Source organism: Petaurus breviceps, unplaced genomic scaffold (assembly GCF_028583685.1).
Source record: "Petaurus breviceps papuanus isolate PSGF00001 unplaced genomic scaffold, PetGlider_PUasm1.0 91133, whole genome shotgun sequence".
NCBI lineage: Eukaryota > Metazoa > Chordata > Mammalia > Diprotodontia > Petauridae > Petaurus > Petaurus breviceps.
In genome coordinates this window covers 31383742-31395838 of record NW_027187419.1, presented here as the reverse complement: position 1 = coordinate 31395838, position 12097 = coordinate 31383742, and positions in this window count along the sequence as shown.

Genomic DNA, 12097 nt, shown 5'->3' with positions numbered 1-12097 from the left:
AAAATATATGCTAATTAATGTTTGTTAATTGATTGATAAATCAACATTACTTTAAGGTTTACAGAGCACTTTACAAATATCATCTTATTTGATCCTCACAACAACCTTAACAGGTAGGTGCTATCCTTATTCCCATTTTACAGATGATGAAACTAAGGCAAAGAGAGATTAAGTGAGATGCCCAAGGTCACACAACTAGTTTGTGTTTGAGGTCAGATTTGAGCTTAGTAGTAAGAGACCCCAATCTACGGCAGCACCTCATGGCCTCTAAAGGCAGATCCTAGGTTGTAAGTTTTGGTGTCCTTAGTACCCACTGACAACAGTAAGACTATTGGAAAAAAGGGAAGGTTTGAAAAGAAAGATAATGGAGTTATGTTCTGAATATGTTGAATTTGCGATTCCTACAGGACATCTACTTTGAGATATCCTGTATTTAAATGTGTCTGCCAAAATCATTTGTTCATTCAGTTTGGAGTTTGGCACAACATGCATTGATGTAAATTGCCTGGTAAAATTGTTGAATATATTGAATTCTAGATATGTGGGGAATTGTTACAAATATAAAAACAAGAGCCAATCTATTTCCCATAGATTAGTGGACAAAAGATAGGAACAAGTAGGTATCAAAGGAAGAAATGCAAACTATCAAAATCATATGAAAGAATGCTCCAAAGCAATGAAAATAAAAGAAGTATAAATTAAATAGGACAAGAAGGTGGTTCAGTGGATAGAGCACCAGGTCTGGAGTCAGGAAGACATGAGTTCAAATCCAGCCACTAACATTTACTAACTTCTAGGCAAGTCACTTAACCTTATTTGCCTCAATTACCTCATCTGTAAAAGGAGATGGAGAAGGAAATGCAAACCATTCCAGTATCTTTGCCAAAAAAAAAAAAAACCCAAATAGAATCACAAAGAGTCTAACATGACTGAAACAACTAAATGACAACAGACAAATTAAATGAGTTCTGAGGTTTCAGCTTAGACCTGTCAGTTTGATAAAAATGACAAATGTTGGAGGGGCTGTGGGAAGGCAGATATTCTGATTTCTTATTGGTGGAACTGTGATTTTGTCTAACCATTATGGAAAAAAAATTGAAGTTATATTTTAAAAAGGCACTAAGCAAAGGTACATAACCTTGGACCAAGTGATACCAATATTAATCATATACTCCAAGGAAGTCAAAGGTGAAGAAAAGGCAGATAGGTTGCATAGTGGAAAGAATGCTGGCATTGAAATGCTTTAAAACACTGATCAATTTTTTTTTAAAGAGGGAAAGGACCTACTTGTATAAAAATATTTGTAGCACCTCTTCTTGTAGTGGCAAAGAATTTGAAATTGAGAATTTGAAATTACCCATCAGTTGGGTAATGGCTGAAAAAGTTGTAGTATGTAATTCTAATGGGATATTGTTGTGCTGTAAGAAATGACAAGCAGACTGATTTCAAAAAAAACTTGGAAAGGCTTACAGAAACTGATACAAAGTGAAGTGAACAGAACCAAGAGAACATTGTACACTGTAACAGCAATATTGTACAATGAACAATTGTGAATGACTTAGCTATTCTCCTTAATGCAGTGATCCAAGACAATTCTAAAGAACTAATGATGAAAAAAATGCTATCTACCTCCAGAGAGGATTAAAGTATTGATGGAGTCTGAATCAAAACATATTACTTTTCACCTTATTTTTGTCTGGTTTTTTTTTCCATTGGGTCTGTGTCTTTCTTTACAACATAACTAATACTGAATATGTTTTGATCATGCACATATATAATCTCTATCTATATATATATATATATATATATATATATATATATATATATATATATATTTCTTACCATCTCAGTGAGGGGGGAAGTAAAAGAAGAAGAAAGAAAATTTGGAAGTCAAAAAAAATTTTAAATGAATGTTAAAAATTGTACATGTAATTGGGGAAAATAAAATATCATTTAACAAAATAAAAGAACATGCAATGATTTCAGAATTTCACTACTGGTAAAGTATGATTCCATTCTATTGATAAAGAGGTATCTGATATCAAGTGTGGAATGAGCCGTATATTTTCAGACACGGTCAATGTGTTGATTTGTTTTTACCTGTCTGTACATATTGTTACAAAAGAGGTTTCTATTAGGAGGAAAAGGAGTCATGGGTAGTAATAATGTTTTAAAAAATAAAAGCACATGAACTAATCAATAAATAAACATTTTTTAAGTGCTTACTATGTGCCAGACACTGTGCCAAGCACTGGATTAATAAAACAAGAAATAATAGCAATGCACACATTTAAAAAAAAAAAATATATATATATATATAAAATACTGTATTCTCTTTTTCACACTGTATTTTTCCTTATGTATGCAAAGCCTTTGTTTTCCTTTTTTGTTCATCCTATCTATCTCAGTATCTCAGTTTTTCAGCGAATGAAGCTGATGAGATCAAGGTCATGCATCCATTCTCTGGTGGACCAGTTACCTTCACCGTATTTCCCACCCACTGCATACTTAACTTAGCTAATTCTCTGCCTGTTGGTGATAAAAGTGACTGGATTAATTAATGGTTGTGGAATGCCCCTGGTCCTAGGAAACAAATCCCTCTCTATTTAGTGATAAGTTAGAAATGTGGAAAAAATAGCAAAGGGTCTGGACTTTTGGGTTGAGGATGTTTTGCTTACCATCTGAGCTTAGAGAGGAGAATCTGGCTCATTGGGTTTGAAAATCAGTAAAACATTGTCTTGTACATTTGTATATCCACTAGAAATTTGCCTGCCTATTCCACTGTGATTAAAATTTCTTGAGAAAATGTGCTGCATAAACATAAAGCACTGTAATTTTAAAAATGCATTCTTTCCTCAGTGGTGGTAATATACATGTAAACACATATATGTGTATGTATGTATGTGTGTATAAAGCTAAACATGGGATGTGAGACATATAATTATTCTGTTGACAATGGCAATGACATAAATATATGCAAACCCAGATATGACAAGGACTTAATATCACTGCCTTAATTTAAGAAAAGACTCTAGAGTATTAATCAAAAGCTCAACCAACTTCTCATGCTCACTGCTTCTGATTTTCCAAAATTTAGGCTACCACTGAAGGAAGATCTTTCCCACCAACAACTCAAACACTAATCCTTGTCAAGAATACCAATGTTTTCTTTTCAATTTAATTTTATAACAATTTTTTTTAACACAGGCAATGGTAAGTTTCTATTTCAGGAGAAATAAGAACTTCATGAATTCACCTTTCTTTGATCCAGTCTAACTTCTTTCAACATTTTGTTTTTCTACTGAAAAGCAAGACCACACTAAAATCAGAATCCCTGGGGCCCCCATTAAAGGCAGGACCTTCCTCTGTATTAGAACAAGGAGAATGGATATACTTTGATTCCTCAGAATGTAAATAGTCTGCTACATTTTAGGATTTCAATCTAGAAGTGTAGATCTTCTAATTACCTTATCTCTCCTACTGATAACCCTAGGGTACCTAATCAGTGGCTCATGTACCAACTGCCTCATTTGGTTGAATATATTTTTATAATCAAAAGGTATTTCCTCTCAACTTGCCCTTGTCTCTAACTAGAAGACATTATCAGTTGCTGACTGTCCTTGCCTCTGACTGGACTTCATCATTATTTAAATGTATTTTTAGGCTTTTTGTATGTATTCAATGGCATATATAATACCCAACCCAAATGGGCCTTGGACAAATCACATGTTGTCAGTTGCCTTCCTATAAAATAAAAAATTTGAACTTCCCAAATTTGAATTAGCTAGATAATTCTGAGATCTACTCACTAACAGTTACAGTACAACAACATCACCTCTGACTTTTTGTCCCTCTTAGTATAAAATTGCTAGTAGGAAAGGAAGGCAAAAAAGAGAGTCCCTTTTTTTCTGGTAGAAGGAATATGAGAGGATCCCAGCCCCTATTTTTCCATAGAGACAGTCCAAAGTCTTATTGAATTGAATTGAGTTGAGCTGAAATGAGATGTGTTTAACTAAATTTCATCACAACATTGCTAGCATCCAACTGGGACTAGGAGGCTAAATCAGAATACATTTTAGAAGGCCAAAGGCTGGCAGAGCCAAGATGTTGAAATAGGGGCAACCACCCATTTGAACTCTCCCAACATTCCCCTCCAAACAACTTTGAAATAACATCTCAAATAAAATTTTAGAGCAGCGGAGCCAATGAAAGGTCAGGGTGAGACATTTTTTTCTCACCTAAGGAAAGTTGAAAGGTCAGCATGAGAAATCTGTGACACTAGGATGGAGATCTGTCCAGAACCCACACATTTGGAAGCAGCACCATAGAAACAAGAGAGCCTACAAGAGCCTACACTTGAAACGGAAAGACACACACAATTCAAATAAAGGGCTGGAGCAAAATCTAATATGCTGCAGCTAAAGTAAAAAAGGCATGGGTAGATAGCAATCATGATCTCAGACAAAGCAAAAATAGACATAATTAAAAGAGATAATCAAGGAAACTACATTATCATAAAAGGTACCATAGATAATGATTTCAGAAAGATCTATATGAACTGATGCAAGGTGAAATAAGAAGAACTGGGAGAGGATGGAGATGCCTAAAACAGAAGTAGAGAAGATGGGAAGTAAGAGTTTGGGGTAGAAAGATAATGAGTCCCATTTATACAGTTGAGTTTGAAATGTCTAGTAGGCATGCAATTGGAAATGTTGAAAAGGCAGTTGGTAACAGAATTCAGAAAAGAAACCAGAGTTCACATATAGACATGAGAGTCGTCTGATCAAGATAAACTTGGGAGAACTGGAGTCTCCATAGAGTGTAGACAAAGAAGAGAAGAAGAACTCAGATGGAGTTTTAGGGAACACCCACCGTTAATAGAAGTAATATGGTTAATGGTCAAGGCAGATTTAATTTGTTGTCGTTTAGTCATTCAGTTGTGCCCAATTCTTTGTGACTATAGATCATCGCCTGCCAATACTGTCTGTGGTGTTTTCTTGGCAAAGATACTGGAATGATTTGCCATTTCCTTCTCCAGTGGGTTAAGGCAAACAGAGGTTAAATGACTTACCCAGGGTCACACAGCTAGTAAGTGTTTGAGACCAGGTTAGAACTCAGATCTTCCTGGTTCCAGACCCAATACTCTATCCACTAAGCCACCCAGCTACTTCAGGCATAACTTTGAATTTTTTTTTTTTTTTTACGGATTTAAATGAAATATTCTATGGAGGAGGTCAATGGAGATTTTCAATGATATTAAGTTAAGTCTGATTTTCGGAACCATTGTTTAACTGAGTACAGAAACTTCAGTGAATCTTCAGGTCTGACAAATACATCTATACTTCAATGGATCATGATCTCATAGATGTAAATAACCCCTTCAGAGATGTAGGTTACAAGTCACCTAAGCCCTCTCCTCCTGAGGGAGTCTTGTCCATGTCCTCCACAAGGGTTCACCTAACACACTGAAGGGCTTCTTCTAGTTCTCTTGATGTTTTATGAATATGCCAGTGGTGCATTCAAGTTGTCCATCAATTATCCATTGCTCTCAACCACATGACTCACTTGCTATCTTTTTATCATAAATCTTACTGACAGCTTCCTTTGTGCTGTTTTTCTTGCTCAGTCCTTGGTTGATAATATTGTATAGTCTATTCATACCCATCATGTGCCTCTCAATTACCATTCTGGTGATTCTCTACTTTAATTCTTCTCATGATTCACAGCCATACATCATCAATGTAAGAATAATGGACAGATTCCGACCAACTATTAAACTAAGCCCTTATTATGAAAGTCAATATAGTTTCTTCAATGTCAGTTTGATACAACAATTAAATCACAAATCTGAGGGAGTGGGGGTAAGACAGGAAATGTTGTAATGCTGTAATAAGGCTCTGGGTCCAGGATGACTAAGGATTCCCTCTCACACTAAGCAGAACCAGCTCTAGATTCATGAAATTATTGAGTTCAATACTGGGGGTTCTTGACCTCTAAAGATAGGGATGGAGTTATTTTGCTTATATTCTCTAGGTTTTTATGATCCCTCTCCAGAGCCTCAGAGGAGATCACTTACAGTTTAATTTTACCTCAAGCCTCAAATCTCCCCCAAAAGTCATGAGAAAGTTACTCAGTAAACAATATAGATCAGGTTTGAGACAGGTATTTATTTTCTCCACTTAAAAAATACTTGAACAAACAAACAAAAGTCTAACAAGTAGGCACTGCAAAAGATGAAACAATAACCCATAATTGCTACCCGTGTTTCCCCGATAATAAGACCTATCCTGAAAATAAGCCCTCCCCTTACTGTGTAAGATTCCTCTAAAATAAGCCCTCCCCCGAAAATAAGCCCTATTGAGATTGCTACTGTAGTGAAGGTGATCCCCTGCGCTACACGCTACATTACGGTACCCTCTGTATGCACCGTTCCCCCCCCCAGGTGAAACGCACGCCACACTCCGAGCTGCATCCAATCAGAGCTGCAGCAGTGAGCGCGTCATCCTGTTCTTCCCCAGTGATTTGCTTGCTGGAGCCATTGAGAGCAGTGCTGCGGAGGAGAGCTGAGGCAGGACAACATAAGCCCTCCCCTGAAAATAAGCCCTCTGGTTTTTTTCTTTCCAAAAAAATTAATAAGACAGTGTCTTATTATCGGGGAAACATGGTATTATATTACCCTCCCCCACCCTGGGAAGTTGATACATAAAATGTTAAAACTTCAAACATTGAGTGGGAAAACTAAGCAGTCATTTCACTTTCACTTGGACTGTACACTGTTCAACAAGGACAAAAACAACTTCAAGGTCAGCTACCTTATTGATGGCAAAATATTTAACTTGAAAAGGCTACATACAAGCTAAGACTAAAATGGAGGGAGAGTTGGTGAGTGACTTTTTGTTTGCAGATGATTGTGCACTCAATACAGCCTCTGAAGCTGAGATACAACAATCGATTTTCTACTTCTTGGGTTAATGTTGGCCAAACAATTAACACCAAGAAAACACAGGTACTTCACCAGCCAGCACCACACCATCCATATGTGAAACCATCAGTTACAGCAAATAAAGGAATTTTGAATGCTGTGGATAAGTTCACTTACCTTGGATGTATACTTTCTAGGGATATCTACATAGATGATGAATTGGATGTATGCCTTGCCAGACCTAGTACAATGTTTGGGAGGCTCTGAAGAAAAGTGTGGGAGAGAAGAGGTATTAGACTGCCTACCAAACTAAAGGTCTACAGAACCATTTTGCTGACCTCATTGTTGTATGCCTGTGAAAACTGGACAGTGTACCAGTGCCATGCCAAGAAACTGAATCACTTCCATTTGAATTGTCTTAGGAGTATTCTGAAGATCACCTGGCAAGATAAGGTACCAGACCCTAAGATTCCTTCTCGAGCTGAATTGCCAAGCATTCAGATTCTGCTTCAGAGAACACAACTCACATGAACTGGCTGTGTTGTTCAGATGCCAGAAATGTGCAAAAGACTATTTTATGGACAACTCACACAAGGTAAGAACTTACATGGTGTTCAGAAGAAGGAATACAAGGACACTCTCAAGGTCTCTCTGAAGAACTTTGGAAATGATTGTGTGACATGGGAGACATTGGTAAAGGATTGCCCAGCATGGCATGCCCCATCAAAGAAGGCACTGTGCTCTATAAGCAAAGCAGAATTGCAATAGCCCCAAAGAAATATGAAATGCCCAGATTTAGAGACATCTCCACTCCAAATGTTCATATGGACTATTTGTGCCCAATCTGTAGTAGAGCCTTCCAAGTTCACATTGATCTGATCAGCCACAGTTGGACATATTACATCTTGACTCCAACATAAGCATATCATTTTGGTCTTCTTTGAGAATGGAGGAAAAAAACCAATTAATACTGTCCTAACAATTTCCTTAAGGTGGAAAAATCTGCTGGAAAATCAGGGCATAGCTTAGGTGCAGCCTTCTATTAATGGTCATCTTCTCCAAAAAGGATATAGCTTCCAGTCAGCTCTAAATGAGAGACCTGGGAGCTCCCAACCTCTTAAACTCAGGATTCTGTTTGGTCATCTGTGTTCAAAGAAAGGAACACAAATCTTTAGAAGCTGCCCAGGCTCAGACTTAACCTAGGTAGCACATGTTGCCGCGGTAGCACATGTTGCCCCATTAAAGCAGCCACCATAGTTGGAGGGGTTGAGAGAAACTCCTAATGGGAAACCCAAAAGAGAGTCTCAAGCTATTCCTCATAGAGAAAAAAAGGGAAAGAAGTGGGGAAGGAAATAATCATTTACATAGCACCTATTATATGTCAGGCATTGTGTTAAATGCTTTTTTAAAATAAATATTTCATTTAATCTTCACAACTCTATGAAGTAGGGGCTATAATCATTCCTATTTTACAGATGAGGAAACTGAGACAGAGAGAGGTTAAGTAACTTTCTCAGGGTTACACAGCTAGTGAATGTCTGAGGTCAAATTTGAACTCAGATCTTGCTGACTCAAGACCTCATGCTCCATCCATTGCATCAACAGCTACTTCTAAGAGTTGGGGAAAGATGGGGTGGAGTTGTTCCTTTTAAGATCCACTGAGTGAGTCACTCTTCCCAGGTTGGTGGTCAATCCTCTTTTATGAAGTACCCTGTCATGGGATAGGGGGAGTTATATGGAGTTGAGCATGTTCTTTAGCAAGAGAGCAAAACCCTTACTACCATCGTGGGGACCAAGAGGGACCATGCTGCATCACTCCCAGAGGACCTCAGTGTTGAGCAAATGCATCCTTGAAATAACCAGAGGGAGCTTAGTTCAGGTCCACACATGCTCCTTGTGTTGTGTTCTGCCCTCATATGCACTGCTTTAGCTGGACGTGTAGCAATACCTCTACTTTATCTGCTATCTTTGACTCTTGGTATATCCAAAGTAACTCAGTAGAGCTCAATCACCAAGGCAAGCAGCCTTCTCCGCTTTGGGTGATGATGCCGAACCAAATCCCCTTTCTAAAGTCTGCTGCAAAGCTGAGTTTCCATCTGGTAGCTTTCCTCCTGTTTGCCCAATGACTTTGAACAACTTGGCCTTCCATCTCCTGCACTGCAGCATCAGAATTCTTCCAAAGCAGCAGGCATCTCTTGTGCCCCAGCAGAGAATGCAGGTGTCAAGAGATCCACCCAGGTGCATGAAATAAAATAAAGAAAACACAAGTGTTAGCCTGAAAGCCTCATGTTTTCTGTTTGGGAATAAAAAGGAGGCTGTCCTGAAGATTTACAGCATTTTTGGTCCCCTCTTGTTTAAACCTTCCAAAAAGTTCCTCCTGTATCCTTCAATTTCAGATCACTTATGAAATTGCTAATGTGTATTTTAGCCTACACACTAAATTTTTGTTTGCACTTATGCATATTAAAGCATACTACTAAATACTCTGCTGACAAGCTGTATTTTAGACTTCAAACTGCACTTTATTGTGCTTGGCTGCATTTTAATATGTCTACTAAATTTCATTCTAAGTGAAGAACGGGGACTGCCAATGATTGATCAGAGGTGGTAGTGCTTCCTACTTCCAGAATCTGCACATTCCACTGCTGCCTCCATGATTGACAGTTGCTGTTGCCGGATGACTCTGGGGAGCTTTCAGGAAATGATCTACAACACAAATTACCTACACAACACCATCGACTGCTTACTGGCAAGATGAAAAGGATCACTAAGTTACAGGGCAAATATCATAGAACCCTCACTTTCTACTAATCACCTGGCTTTTCTCTGCTCCAATAGCTTTCTTTCTCTTAAGCCAAAGGTAAGAAGAGTTATCTCATCAGACTTTTCAGGTGACTTAGTATCCCCAAGATAAAGGCTGGAATAACCACCATCAAGTTTAGGAGATGTTATTGCTTTCACTTATGTTTGGGGACTGGGGAGGCAGGAGAGGTTTGGACTTCCCTTCTCTGAAAAAACTTTGACTGGCTGTGTCTTACTTATACAAATATATAATTCCATAGTCTGGAAGTCAATGACCTATTAGGTGGAGAGCAGCTGCCTCTTCAGTATGATTTGAGAGAGACCAAGAAACCTCATTTGTCCCTAAGCCAGGGGTGGGGAACCTGAGGCCTTAAGGACACATGTGGTCTTCTAGGCCCTTAAGTGCGGCCTTTTGACTGAATCCAAATTTTGCAGAACAAATCCCCACCCCTCCCCTAAACCATTCCCCCGCCAATTTGCCATGTTACTTCATCTAAAATTCCCATCATAGAAGTGTATGGCTGGAAGGGATTTTGGCTTTTCTAAACTCCCAAATTTTACAGATGATAAAACTTTGGCCCAGAAAGATGAAATGACTTATCTAATTCAATTCAAATCAGCAAACATTTATCTAGTTCCTACTCTGCACAAAGTTTTGCATTAGGCACAGGGAATACAGGAACAAAAACAAAATTAGTCCTGCCCTTGAGTAGTTTATATTCTATTCTAGTCCTTTGACCAAGGTAAAGGCCAGACTCAGGAGTAGAACTCAGGTTTTCTAATTCCCAATCAATGGTTTTCCTTCAGCTGCCTTCAGATTACAAAAGTAGAAGGACTGGCCAGCAAACATTTATTAAACACCAACTATGTACAAGGTAAGCAGTTAGGTGGTGCATGGATAAAGCATTGGGCCTGGAGTCAGGAAGAGTCATTTTCCTGAATTCAAATCAGGCCTCAGACACCTACTAGCTGTTTGATCCTGGGTAAGTCACTTAACCCTGTTTGCCTATTTCCTCATTTGTAAAATGAGCTGGAGAAGGAAATGGCAAACCCCTCCACCATCTCTGCCAAGAAAACCCCAAATGGGGTCAAGAAGAGACAGACATAACTGAAAAATGACTGAAGAACAATATGTGCAAGGTACTGTGTTGATGTCCTATATTACTTCATATTATTATATAAGTTTTCATGTAGATATATTTTAGAGGAAAAAGCACTGAACTTGGAGTTTTAATCCTGAGTGTCACCTAATAGACATGTGACTTAGAACAAATTCCTTAATCATTCTAGGACTCGGTTCCCTCATTTATAAAATTAATACCACAATCCCAGTGACTGCCTCATAAGATTGTTGTAAAAATGAATTGGGATAATTTTGTTCTGTATCTATTCATTGCTCAAACTAAAGTTTCCTAGGTATATTGGGGTGTAGTCAGGCCCAATGAAATGGGTAGGACATGGAAGTGAAAGGTTCCTCTTATCAAATATTCTTCACTTGGAGGGACATTGTGGAAGCATTAAGATGCAGCCTGGGCCTTGAGGCAGCACTGGAAATAGAGATTTAACACAGTCCCTCCTCATGGGAGATGACAGTCTAATGAAGGAGGTTCTATGTAAAGGCATAAGTGCTAGATTTGAAGTCAGAGAACCAGGATTTCAATACAGACCCTGCAACTTAACTGCAAAACTTTGGACAAGCCACATCTTCTCTAGATCTCTCGTCTATAGAGCTAAATGCTATCTCTCAGACTAAATGCTCAAGAGTACCAGATATGGAGTCACAAGATCTTTATTCAAATCTTAGTTGTCACTTTATAGCTGTGTGACCTTGAGCAAACTCTTCTCTCTGGGCCTCAGTTTCCTTATGTTGATCTGGATGACTAGACCTCTCACTTTTAAATCTTCTACCACTGGTAAAATACCCATGTATTACCTAGAAGTAGAAGAAGATGGGAAAAGAGGAAAATCTTCTCCTCTTGACTTCTTCCCATTTGAATGGATATATTTATCAAAATAGCTAGAGAGACCCTTAGGAAGCTTTGTTGTTCTTGAGCCATTTTCAGTTGTGTCTGACTGTGACCGCATTTGGTGTTTTCTTGGCAGAGACACTGGAGTGGTTTGTCATTTCTTTCTCCAGCTCGATTTACAGATGAAGAAACTGAGGCAAACAGGGTAAAGTGGCTTGCCCAGGATCACATAGCTAGTAAGTGTCCGAGGCCAGGTTTGAACTCTGGAAAATGAGTCTTCATTCAAGGCCCACTATACTGTCAGCTGCCAACTTAAAGAGCTAGGAATAGGCTGAAAATAAAAAAAGAAGTTTTAATGACCCAGGACCTAAGTAGCAGAGTAGAAGGGTAAACAAGGTATTTATAA